General features: G+C 40.5%; 1 protein-coding gene across 2 annotated transcripts in view; it reads right to left on the bottom strand.

Annotated features, from left to right (window-relative positions):
• The window catches only part of MST1 (macrophage stimulating 1), a 40167-nt gene extending 29312 nt beyond the window's left edge, over positions 1–10855 (bottom strand). The window contains exons 1-6 of one of the 2 annotated variants that reach the window (XM_087954980.1): positions 10339–10855; positions 7847–7979; positions 6789–6901; positions 5574–5698; positions 4251–4387; positions 2492–2612 (exon numbers count right to left, since the gene is read on the bottom strand). The gene's annotated coding sequence lies outside the window, so the exon portion shown is untranslated. The remainder of the gene's footprint in view (positions 1–2491; positions 2613–4250; positions 4388–5573; positions 5699–6788; positions 6902–7846; positions 7980–10338) is intronic. The other variant, XM_087954981.1, reaches the window with a different exon arrangement.
• Between the last annotated feature and the right edge of the window lie 1361 nt (positions 10856–12216).

Here is a 12216-nt window from a genome sequence, read left to right as displayed (position 1 = left end):
GAGTTAGAAAACCAAGGAGTATATGAAATCCCTGCACTGCCTGCCTCACCACATACATTGGACAAACTAACAGAAGAATAAGTGCACGCGTTGAAGAACATAAGAACTCAATCAAAAAAAGAAGAACCAACCTCTTCCCTGGTCCAACACCTCAAAGCCACAGGACATGAGATTGACTTTAAAAATACCAGAACTATCGCCAAAACTGAACACCACAGCAGCAGAATAATCAGAGAAGCCATAGAGATAGAAAACGCCCACACAGCATGAATAAAAGAGATGACACCTCCCCGCTTACCAGCCATTTGGAAACCCGCCCTCATGAACAGACGAGTACCCAACATGATAAATGACACCAGACCCACACCCATGAGGGCCACACAAGATGCCACCACCACACTTCCACGTAAAAATCAGACTCACACCCACACAGAAGATGAGACACGACCACAGACCAGAAGCCGCACTGCAGCTGCATCACTACCCACTTCAAACTCCTCTGAACCATACATGAAGCGAACTGACCCCACCATGAAGATGTGGCACGACCACGAACTCAAGCCAAACGAACACAGACCCAGACCCCAAACTCAAAGCCATATTAAAAACCCAAAATGCTACATCACAGCCACCCGCTCAGGACATCACATCAGAAAACTCAAGAAATTACACCTCAAGAACTCAAGAAGTCACAACACAGCAAATGACCCAGGATATCACAGCACAAGACCAAGGATACCACAGCAATAAATCTCACAAGGTCATCACACAACCCATTACCCAAGCTGTTACTACACAGGAGGCTAATGGAAAAGAGATCAAAACACAACGACTCCAGGAGATTACAACGCAAGACCCAGGATACCACAACAAAGAACTCACAAGCCCATCACACAACCCATTACCCAAGCCGTTAAAACACAAGAGGCTAACGACCCAGGAGATGACAGCACAAGATCCAGGATATCTCTACAACAAAGGCCATTACACAGCCCATTATACCAACATCAACTCCATCAACCAATCAAGAGGCTGCAGCACAGCCAACCAGCCCAGCACACCATCCCCACCACTTGTATATAGAGAGATGGCAGCTCCGGTCACACACTGCTTGCACTGGCACTAAGCGGCAAGCACCAGCCTGAAGATGGCGAGTGGGACCTCGCCGAAACGCTGCCTAGATACTTTGAATCTTACGCGGGAGAAAACCGAATAACAAAGATCCATATATATATATATATATATATATATATATATATATATATATATATATATATATATATATATATATATATATATACATATATACATATATACATACATATACATATACATATACATATACATATAATATACATATACATACATATACATATATATATATATATATATATATATATATATATATATATATATATATATATACATACATATACATACATATACATACACACACACACACACACACACATATATATATACATACATACATACATACATACATACATACATACATACATATATAGGTGGCCAAGAAAGGTCATGTCCAATTAAAATGTGAGCCAGTGTACAGCTGCAGTGGGGGGGAAATAACTTCCATACTGAAGGTCGTTATAAAAATATTTGTAAAATAAAACTAGTAGCTCTCTTTAAACAAAACTCTGATGCAAATACACTTAGGATACTCTGGTTACTACATTTGGGGACAATATTGCAGTCCTCTCTGAAACAGGTGATTATTTATAATTTAGTTTTTTTATTTATATATGTTACTTTCTGTTTTTCTCTATGAAAACTTGCAAAGACAGAGTACTTAAAAAAAATATTAGTAAGAGGAAGCCTGATACACTGTGGTGAAGTTTGTCTTGTGTCTTTTCTTAAAATCCTGGGGCCTTAGTTAACACAACAAAGCTGAATATTGGGAAATTTGGGCATGATAAAGGGAATTACATTTCCAGGATAAAGATAGATGTACTATGAAGTGTTGTGCTAGAATAAGTAATTGCCACCAATTTAGCTTTAAAATATATAAACGGTTAAGATCACACTATTATCGCACTATTAAAATCACACTATTATCTATGGATGCCAATGTATAAAACACAAAACAAAAGTGCTTCTGCAGGTATAACCAGTATGCATTTTCCAAAGGTATGTAATTCACTTTTGTGGCAATCAAAAAAATCTGAACTAGCCACTGGACCTCTGATCTAACAAGGTTTCTCTTATGCTGCTATGTATCCAGGCTGCCCTGAAGGTGCTTCAAATTGAACCTGAAGTGTCTGTGTCTCCACTATGTGTACTTCACGTTAGTGTAAAAAAGGATTGTGACAACTGCAAAGTCATTACTAATATGAGCCAATTCCTCTGACTGATATTAGTAGCTCCATTTCCCAAGGATTTCCTTGTCAAGTACTATCATGGCAACATTTCATAGAAAATGCCCTTTCTCCTACTGCTTTACAGATTACACAATGTCTAGAATTAGTACTTGTTTGGCAGGTATGGATGCTTGTGTGGGTGTTGCAGGTCCCAGCGTTGGCACTCTGTGCCTGACACAGTGTGATCAACGAATCCCCGATAATCCTCACCGTTACATGACACACAGACAACTGAAAGGCAAAGACAGAGTATTACTGTAAGAGGTATGTAGTAAGAGTGACTTAGAAGCTAGTCAGCCCTGCAAAGTTGTCCAAAACAGGAAAATGATTCCACAAGAAAACTAGAGCTATCCTTTATTTAAAAAGATTATAATAATTTGCAAGTCTGACTGCATTTCCCCTTCCTTCCTTCTCATACTTTGGGATTCAGGAGAAGCCAGTGTGTGTCTCTTTCTCATATCTTCCCTGTGCCCTGGGCTCCAAGCTTGTTCCTGTTGTTATCTTAGTGGCTTCTGGATAATTTCTCTAAAATCATCTCCATGGCTCTCTATACATCTTGACCAGAAGGTTGAAGGGAAGGTTAACTAAAAAAAACTAATTTACATGAATGAACTAAGCAGAGAGCATGAGAATGCACACCAGAGATGATATTCAACAGGTTCTGCCCAGTTCTGGAGAACCGGTAGCGGAAATTTTGGGTAGTTTGGAGAACCAGCAAATACCACCTCTGACTGGAGATTTTATAGCATCCTTCCCCTACCACACCCACCAAGCCATGCCCACAGAACCAGTAGTAAAATATTTTGAATCCCACCACTGATGCACACATTCTGTACAGATCCTAGGATTGAACAAGAAAGAACAAATACATGACAACATTGGACGGAGGGAACACAAGAGACACCAATCAATACACATGTGCCAGCTAACAAAGTTCCATGGACATCAGAGGCCTCTGGAACAGTGGTGGGATTCAAAAAATTTTACTACTGGTTCTGTGGGCATGGTTTGGTGGGCGTAGCAGGGGAAGGACACTGTAAAATCTCCAGTCGGAGATGGTATTTGCCAGTTCTCCAAACTAATCAAAATTTCCACTAGTGGTTCTCCAGAACTGGTCAGAACCTACTGAATACCACATCTGCTCTGGAAACAAAACAGCACTTGGTCCTAGTTCAAGTAAATATATAGTTTAGGAAGAACCATCAATCAAGAAGATTATAGTAGTTTTTCTGATTATCTGACCCCATTGAACAAGTGTTCCTTGCATTTTGCTATATTGTCCACTTCCTTCAGAAACAAATCAGAACTTGGTCCACATAGTTGACCCATGTGGTAATAATCCACAAGGTAAATATCATTTTTCCAGGCTAGCATGAATATCTACTTTCATTATTGACAAAGGATTCTGTGGGCACTACTATTTAAAACTAAAAATAAATATCAACAGTACAAAAACATATAGTTATTCATTTTTGCAATCACATGTACTGCCTTCAAGTCAGTTTGACTTTTCATGACTGCCTAGGTACTAGACCAAAGCTTGTTTGGTCAAGTGATTAAGATGCTAGGCTAGAAACTGGGACACCCTGAGATCTACCTCTGCTTTAGGCACAACAGTTGCTAGGTAAGTTTGGGTCAATCAATCTCTCTCAATTTGACTCAATTCCCCTCACAAAGTAGTTGTTTTGGGAAAAATAGGAAGAGGAAGAAGTAGTATTATATGTCTGCCATCTTGAGTTATTTATAAAAATAACAAAGATGGGATTTAAAAAATCTAAAAAAAATGGAAGAATGCATCCCTGATCAATTAATTGTATGGGCTGGTTATATACAGTTATGTGTGCCCTGCAGACATCTTAAATCAATTACCATTTTCACATTTCTTGATGCCACAGCTTTGATGTCGGGTAGCAGGATCAGTTGTATAGCACCAGGGGCCATGCCGATCATTATCTGGATTCCGGCAATAATTTTCTTCCAAACCATTATATTGGGATGGACGAAATCTTAAGAAACAAAAAGACAACATGAGACAAAGAAACTGAAATTATCTCATTAGTATTGGTCTAGATTTCACTGCAAAACCATCACCCTCCAATTATGCAACTTCAGTAATGGTGGAAATCGTTGAAGTTAATATAAGCTGGCTTGTTTATTATAAATCAACAACCTAAAATGTCTCAATTTTTTGATTCTTTTTTAAATGTCAGATGGCTAGATGGATGGATGGATGGATGGATGGATTTATTTATTTTATAAAGGACATAGATGAGTAGAAAAACAGCAAGTAATGAGGCTTGGGAAGATATTTTTCTCTGTTGTCTACCCTCAATACCATGAGCTGAGAACTGGAATAGTAATGAGAGTTTATTCAAGAGAAATGAGAAACAGTGAAAAAGACTTATCTCCTAATTATGGTTTGGATGCATTGGTTTTCTGTTTGTTTTCTTGCTACCTACATCCCAATTCCTAGGACAGTGTGATGCTATTCTTGACAGGAATACAAAGCACCACACCCTGTCACTTATAAAGTTAGACCAAGCAAAGTAGATAGGCTCCCATACAGCCTCTGGCTTGCTTGATGGAGTAGCAATTTGGTACAGAGCACAATTCCCTAAGCCAGCTTTCCAATATGAGATTCTTTCCGGATGCATTAAAACTTCTGTTTCATAAAACCTGGTTAGCTTTAGAAAGCACCAACAAAGCCAAAGTGTGGTCACTCAGCTTCGTTGTGCATAGCATTATGACCATAATAAATGATATAGATTACTAGTGCAACAATTACCATAGCAAGTTATTCCTTGAAAAACTGCCCAATTATTGTTCTATTTTTAAAAAAAAGATATTCAGGTGGCATCTCTTTTGTCCTACTCTTCTCTCCTTCTCTTTGGCCTCAGCAACAATAATATAGGAAAGCAACACCTCCCTGCGTAGGCAGTACCCATTTCTTCTTATGTTATTTAATTGATGCATTTACACCAGTGTTTTCTAAGCTCAGCAACTTTAAGATGTGAGGACTTCAACTCCCGGAATTCCCCCAGCTAGCATGCTGGTTGGAAAAACACTGGCAGTCGAAATCCACCCACAGTGAACCCCTATGAAAGCTGCTGAGATCGATTTCCACCTTGCCTTTATTTGATGTATTTACATTGCCTTTCAAGAAGTTCGAAGAGTTGGCATACATAGATTTACCTGTGATCATGAGGAAATTTCCTGTGATATCAGCTGCCATCTTTGACATGTTTTTCCTTTTTCAGTCAGAGACTGGGTCCCTCTATAGTTTGCCCCATCTCCTATGATGCATTTCCTTACATAACCTGTGAAGTGACAGTTGAGAAATAACTACCTAACGTAAGATGGTATGGGAGTCAAAATAAGAGTGTGGGGCTACTTATTTGAAAATATGGTCACTGATGTATTTCATGTGATAAGAGCGTTCTGTCATGAGTTCAAGAAAAAGGAAGGCCACCCAATGAGTATTTCTTTTTTATTCATGTAATATGTGGATCGTCACCACTGGCCTTCTCTTTCTTCAGCAGATTGTCTGGAAAGGTTAAAGGATCTTTTGTCCCAGCTGTCCAATGCTGGGGACAGTGTGAGATCCAACCTTTTCGAAAGCTGGGTTGTTCTTTTATCAGATAATAGAGGCATATGGTTTTCTTGGCTATGAACAAGGCTGGCATCACTTAGATCTAGGAAGGAAAGCACACTAATCCAGGTGCAACAACCAATGTTGGGCCAAAAATCTTGCTGTTTCAAAGTCGCTGATGGGAGATAATGGGGAAAATGGCCCATCAGGATTCCCATTCAGTTCATAGGATCTTGAGCAAGACTTTACTCCAAAGTCTCAATCTGTCTGTCCCTTGCAGAAAGATAAGACTAAACAAAAGATTTATGGCACTTTCAATATGCTGAGGACTCTTGGGCTGCCTCCTATAATGACTTAACCGGGTATGTATGAAAAAAGGGGCCACATATGTGAACTTTTGCACTCACCACAACTGCTGTGGCAAAGGTCAATTTACTCCAGATGCCCTCCCAGATGTTGAGAGCAAGATGGAGATCGGACAGATACTTAGAGTTATATCAGATATTAAGATGGATGCGGGTGTGCACTCAGTTAAGCATATTAGAGAAGGCATTTGCTTGAGAGCCTAAAAATCAAAACAGGAGATGTGTGTCAACTGGAAGAACATTCTTCTCTAGTTTTGTTTCTCTAGCCTCTCATGCATGTGTATCCCTTCTCTCCTTTCAGCAACCCAAGTCCTAAATAAGCATCTCTATTTAATTTTTAGGTCATCAGGCCAGAGGAAGCACAAATGTATGTTTTCATTTTCCCTCTCTTATGCTATAGGCGTTCTCCCTGATCTTTCTCATGTTTCACTTCCACGGAGACCTTCAGCCTACCTTTCTTCTGGTAGAGATCATAATGAACATTCCTTTGCAACTGGGTATGTGGTGAATTTTGGGTCACAGTCAGCAGCTGGCATTCATAACGCTGCCAGTTGTAGTGAAAGGCTCTGGAAGAAAACATAGACAGCAGTCTCATGAGATACCTTTGGCATGGAGAATTGCTTGTTTGCCTAAACTTTTTGACTCTTTCTCCAACTTTCCCGCTCTTGGTCATTGCCATATCTAGTTATTATCTACTTTGCCTGTTTTTTTTTAATATACTGGGCATATAATATTTTGTCTTGCCATGTCTCTTTTCTGTTCTTCATTTGGTCGTTTTTGTAGACTAGTTTGGACTTTTTGTTATTCAGTAAGTCTTCATGGTAGACTAATTTCAGTGCATCTTCTTCACTGTTTTTCCTCAACCCTCAATGTCTTATTCACAGCTCATACAGAGCTTGGCGTGTGTGCATCTATGTATGTATCGGGATGTGTGTGCAGCTAAGTACCCATGTGCATGTTGAAGAGACATGTATGCCTGAAGTGAAATTAACACATGAGACAAGTATCACTCACACCAACATTCTAATAAAGCATATGTTTTTCAAGTAAAGAAGATTTAAGATTCTTCTGGATCAAGTCCATCTCTTAGGGACCACATAATATACACATGTCATTTTCCTGAGAGCAAAAGAGGCTTGTCACTTCTGAGAGATTTTTTTTTTGTCTTCCACCCTGAAGTTCCTAATAGTATCTCATTCAAATTTGAACTTGCTCAGGGTTTTTTCTAGAGCAAAATCAGGTGCATGCACAAAGTCTCCCAGTCAAAGATGTTGGGTAGCAGCTGGACTAGGAAAAGCCTTCCCAGGTTACAATGACCTTTTAAGAATTCTTCTGAATCTTGGGAAGAGCCAGGGTAAATTCCTGCTGGGATCCTGGAGGACTGCTGCTTCTTCAGAGGTACTACCAGCTAAAAAAGCCAATGCCTAACTCAAGGTAAAGCAATTGTCTGAGCTTATACTAGTAAACCCTGAAGCTCACCTGCCTGGAGCTATGGCTCCCCCCCCCCTTACCTGCAGTCCACCAAGGTGTTACATTGCCGGGCACATTCATCTACTTCACTGATCTGCTCCACACGCTGGTGAGACGAAGTAATCAGCTGAGTAGCCTTTAGTCTTTGGAAATCATTCAGTGGAGAACGGTGACCTGGAAAGCATAGAAAACATCAGTCATTCTGGATCTCTGCAAAGAAAACAGAATCAACTCTCAACAGAAAACAAACATAAGGATGTGCCTCGATAATATAGGATCCTGGTAGTCTTTAAGGGGGGAAATAGGAGAAAAACTTCGCCCAATTAAATCATAGTCTTTTCTAAGAATTTGAGAATTGAATGTCATCATTGTTTAAGAAACAGGAAATAGACTAAAGAGGACAGCTTAGCATGAACAAAGTTCCTTGGGCTCAAATGAGATGGTGCGATTCTTATATCCGAGACTTCTAGGCAAAGTGCTGTACATTTAACAGATGCACATCAAGTGGACAAGAATCATACATAGATGCTTTCCAGTGTGAGGATGGGAAAATACTGTATTTATTGCATTTCTGCCTCAGACATATTATTGCACTGGTGTTTTTTTATACGGCAAACCTAATTGCAGAATGTGTGGCTAAGAAATTTGAAAAAATGAGGTTTCTATTATTGCCAACAGACATTCAAAAGCTTGCCGAGAGCCAGAAAGCTTTACTTAATGAATGCTTGTCACAGATCTGTTAAAGGTCTCTTCCTTGTGGCTGTGTGAAAATTCTATCTACCAGTCCCTGAGTCTACAGCAGCAGCCCCCAACCTTTTTGTGCACCAGGGACCAGTTCCATGGAGAAAGGTTTTTCCTGCGGACCGGAGAGAGAGTGGTTTTGTGTGCTGCCTGCATCCCATAGATGGGGCTTCGCTTGTTTGCGTAGCCTGATTTCTGGCATGGTGTGGACTAGTGGTGCTCCACGGACCCGAGGTTGGGAACCCCTGGTCTACAGTAAACTTACTTTTTCTTCAAGTCAGTCTTGACTTCTGGCAACTAAAAGGACATGGCCATGCAATTTTCTAGACAACACTTTTGGAAGTGGTTTGCCATTGGTTTCTTCCTACAGCTGAGAGATAATGACTGGCTCAAAGTCACCCAGCTGGTTCCCTGCCTAAAGTAAGACAAGGACTCAGATTTTCTTGCTCCTGTTCCAGCATCTTAAAACACTAGACCTGTGTTCTCAACTTTGGCGACTTTAAGATGTCTGGATTTCAATTCCAGAATCATTCTCCGTACATTGGTGGATGGTGGAGTTAAGGTTGGGGAACGAGGGAAGTTTTGATAGCCCTCTGCCAAGGAATGTCTGGTTTGCCACAATTTTTGTGTGTGGGTGTACTCAAGTAGACATAGACTTTCTATATCGCTTTTGCCAAACCTCAGCTGTCCATCTTTCGGACACATGTTTTATGCTAGTTCTGAACACTGCTAAATCTATATTCTAAAGAAGCCCAACAGCAGCTTATGAGTAGAGAGAAAACTGTATTGTGATGCAGGAGAAAGTAAATCAGCTCTCTCTTTTCCCTTTCACTGTGCAGCCATTGTTGGTCATCTATTGTTCAGGAAGATCCAGAACTCTGCGTTGGGTGGTCAGGGGTCTGGTGAGTACATTGAATGAGTGACGCTGGTTTTAAAGAACATCATTCTCCCATTGTGCAAAGTAGAATGGAGAAGGTCAGAATGCACCAAGGGGCCAGAGGAGAGGGGGGGGATATATCCATACTAATCTAGGTGGCCCCTTGGCCCTACTCTTCTAGGTGGGATCTAACTGTAACATCTACTAAGAGGTGGATGAAACTTGCTATACTGCACTCATGGGAAAAGAATGCTTCTTGCCTACATCAATGGCAACATGGTGAAACAACTAAATATGAGTTTAAGCTACTCTCAGATACCTCTTGGGGATGAGGGAAAGACAATGTCAGGATGAAGTGACAGAAAAAGCATTTCTAGTAAAACACCAATGGTTCTAGAGAGACGTGAGAAACCTCAACCAAGAAGGCAGAGGGAGATAACAGCTATTGCTCTGTCTAAAGAGACAGCCCTTAACAGCCCAGGATAAAAATGTCTGGTCATTATGCAGGAATGAAAACCAAGAGACTCTGGAGTTCTAGTCCTTCCTCAGGCATGAAAGCCAGTTGGGTGACTTTGGATCAGTCACTCTCTCAGCTCAACTCACTTCTCAGGGTGGTGGTTGTGGGGAAAATAAGAGGAGGAAAGAGTGTTATCCGTCTTGAATTGTTTATAAAAATAATAAAGGCAAGATAATAAAAAATAAAAAATACACTATCCATTAACATATGGACAGAAGTATCTCAGGGCAGAAAGCTTTGGTAAACAGCAAAGGAAAAAAGGTCCCTTCTGGGAAAAGATCCTGATTATTAGAACTTACAGTACAGAGAAGCAGCATCTTCTGCATTCCACAGAATTACTGAAACAAGAAAGAAGCACCCTGTGGAGATTCAGAGTGGGTGGGTGGGTAGATCCTCACCTTTGCTGGAGATGCAGAGCAACACAAGGATCAAGGCAGCTGTCGCCTGCATGGCTTTCTCCACCACACGCAGTCTTCCCAACATGGTCACCTAGATATGCCAACAACGCTATGTTTCCAGAAATATCCGGCAGGAAGCTGCAGCTGGCCAAATATTTACTTAGGGTTTGTGTGTCAGCAATAATTCCACAGCTTCAAAGCACCTGGGGTACGGTTGCCCATTAGACCCTCAGTACAGTGAGCCCTCAGAAGCAGTATTTCTCCAATTCTCTTTTTCCGCTCTGCCCCAGCTTCACAAAAGTTCCCAAAAAGAGACAATCACTCCCCAACTTCCCCCAATATAATGTAAAGTCAGGTTGGGAAATTGCTCTATATTAGTCCAAGCTGGCCTTGGATCAAGAGCCTTCCCCTTCCTGTCAGTGGTCAAACAATGGGACCGCCCTACAGTCTCACAGATCTTTCCTGCTGACCAAACCAAGCAGCAGAGTTGCCAAGTTACGGGCCAGCAGTCTTCTATGCCAGTGGTTCTCAACCTTGGCAACTTTAAGCTGTGTGGACTTCAATTCCCAGAACCCCCAGCCAGCACTGGCTAAGGAATTCTGTGAGTTGTAGTCCACACAGCTTAAAATGAGCACAATTGAGGAACACTGCCTTTAAACATTGGCTAAATGTGACCAATAAAGGAAAAGTAATATTTGCAAAAAGATGTTCAGCTTCCGTATACAAAGCAAGAATATCCTCACCTTTCCATTGCTGAGAAGGGGCTTCCCAGGGAACATGTACTTATCTTGGAGAAAAGCAGCTCCACTGATTTCTATCTTTTGGATGGAGATGAGTGGGGCATTATTTAAAATTAGAAATCCAAAAAGATCTAACATTCCTTAATAATAATAGGAAATACCCCGGTTATAAAGCAGTTAACGGCACAAAGCCATTTGCCAGATTACTTGTCTAACATTTTGTTCCAAAACATGTTTATTCAGAGATTCCACGCAGTTCCAGAGTATTTTTCCCCTCACATGTTATGACAGGCATCTCCAAGCTTTGTAAACAAGTGGAGATATTTAAAATTTAAGAACATGTCCTGGGTATTCCTCTGATCACGAGCTAATCACAGTAAACCTAGACAGAGAAACCTCTGTTTTATTTATTGCTTCAGTTCAAATACCGCATAATGGGATTCTATCATAATTAAGATACTAAACTAATTTAAAAATCCAGTTCAAGTTTTTGAAGTGTTTGTAAAATCCAGTTCAAGTTTTTGAAGTGTTTGTATTTTGGCAGAATCTATAAATATCCAGTCCTGATTTTGTAAGGGGCAGTATAGTTACACGCAGGATTGTAACAGGATACATTGGTGTCAGCCACAAACTTTGTTGTTGTTGTTCTGTATAATTTTTCATTGGACTTAAATGAATACATCTCATAGATACAGACTTAACAGGAGATATAATTAAAGTTTGTGAAGTGCACCATCCAGCTTCACTGCTTCCTAAGGCTGATTCACAAGGCCATTTTTTCCCAGATTAAGTATTGACCACTGACCATTTCTCAGGGGCAAAAGACAGTGACAATTGCAGGTGTGTATCAAAACCAGCAAGATGTCAGAGTATTGTGATGTTAAATCCCCCACTCCATTCCAACATATGTCAACATCACAGGCACATTCAAAAAAGGGTGGGGCTTTGTTCACAATCCTCAATCTGCCATCTTGCTTGATCTTGCTGATTTTGACTGCTCCTTGTGGATATTAAATAAAAAGCAACACATATCCCATTGCATATCAAAAGTAGTATTTCCAACTTGTGCCAAGTCAAGTAGCGCCATCTGGTTCTCCTGCCGTGCTTCATTTCATTATAGGCAAATATCCCACTCCAA

Source organism: Notechis scutatus, chromosome 2, assembly GCF_049901735.1.
Source record: "Notechis scutatus isolate UNSWTSFEM ecotype Mainland chromosome 2, rNotScu1.2, whole genome shotgun sequence".
Taxonomy (NCBI): domain Eukaryota; kingdom Metazoa; phylum Chordata; class Lepidosauria; order Squamata; family Elapidae; genus Notechis; species Notechis scutatus.
Note: the sequence above shows the minus strand (reverse complement) of the source record. Positions and strands in the feature narration are given on the sequence as shown.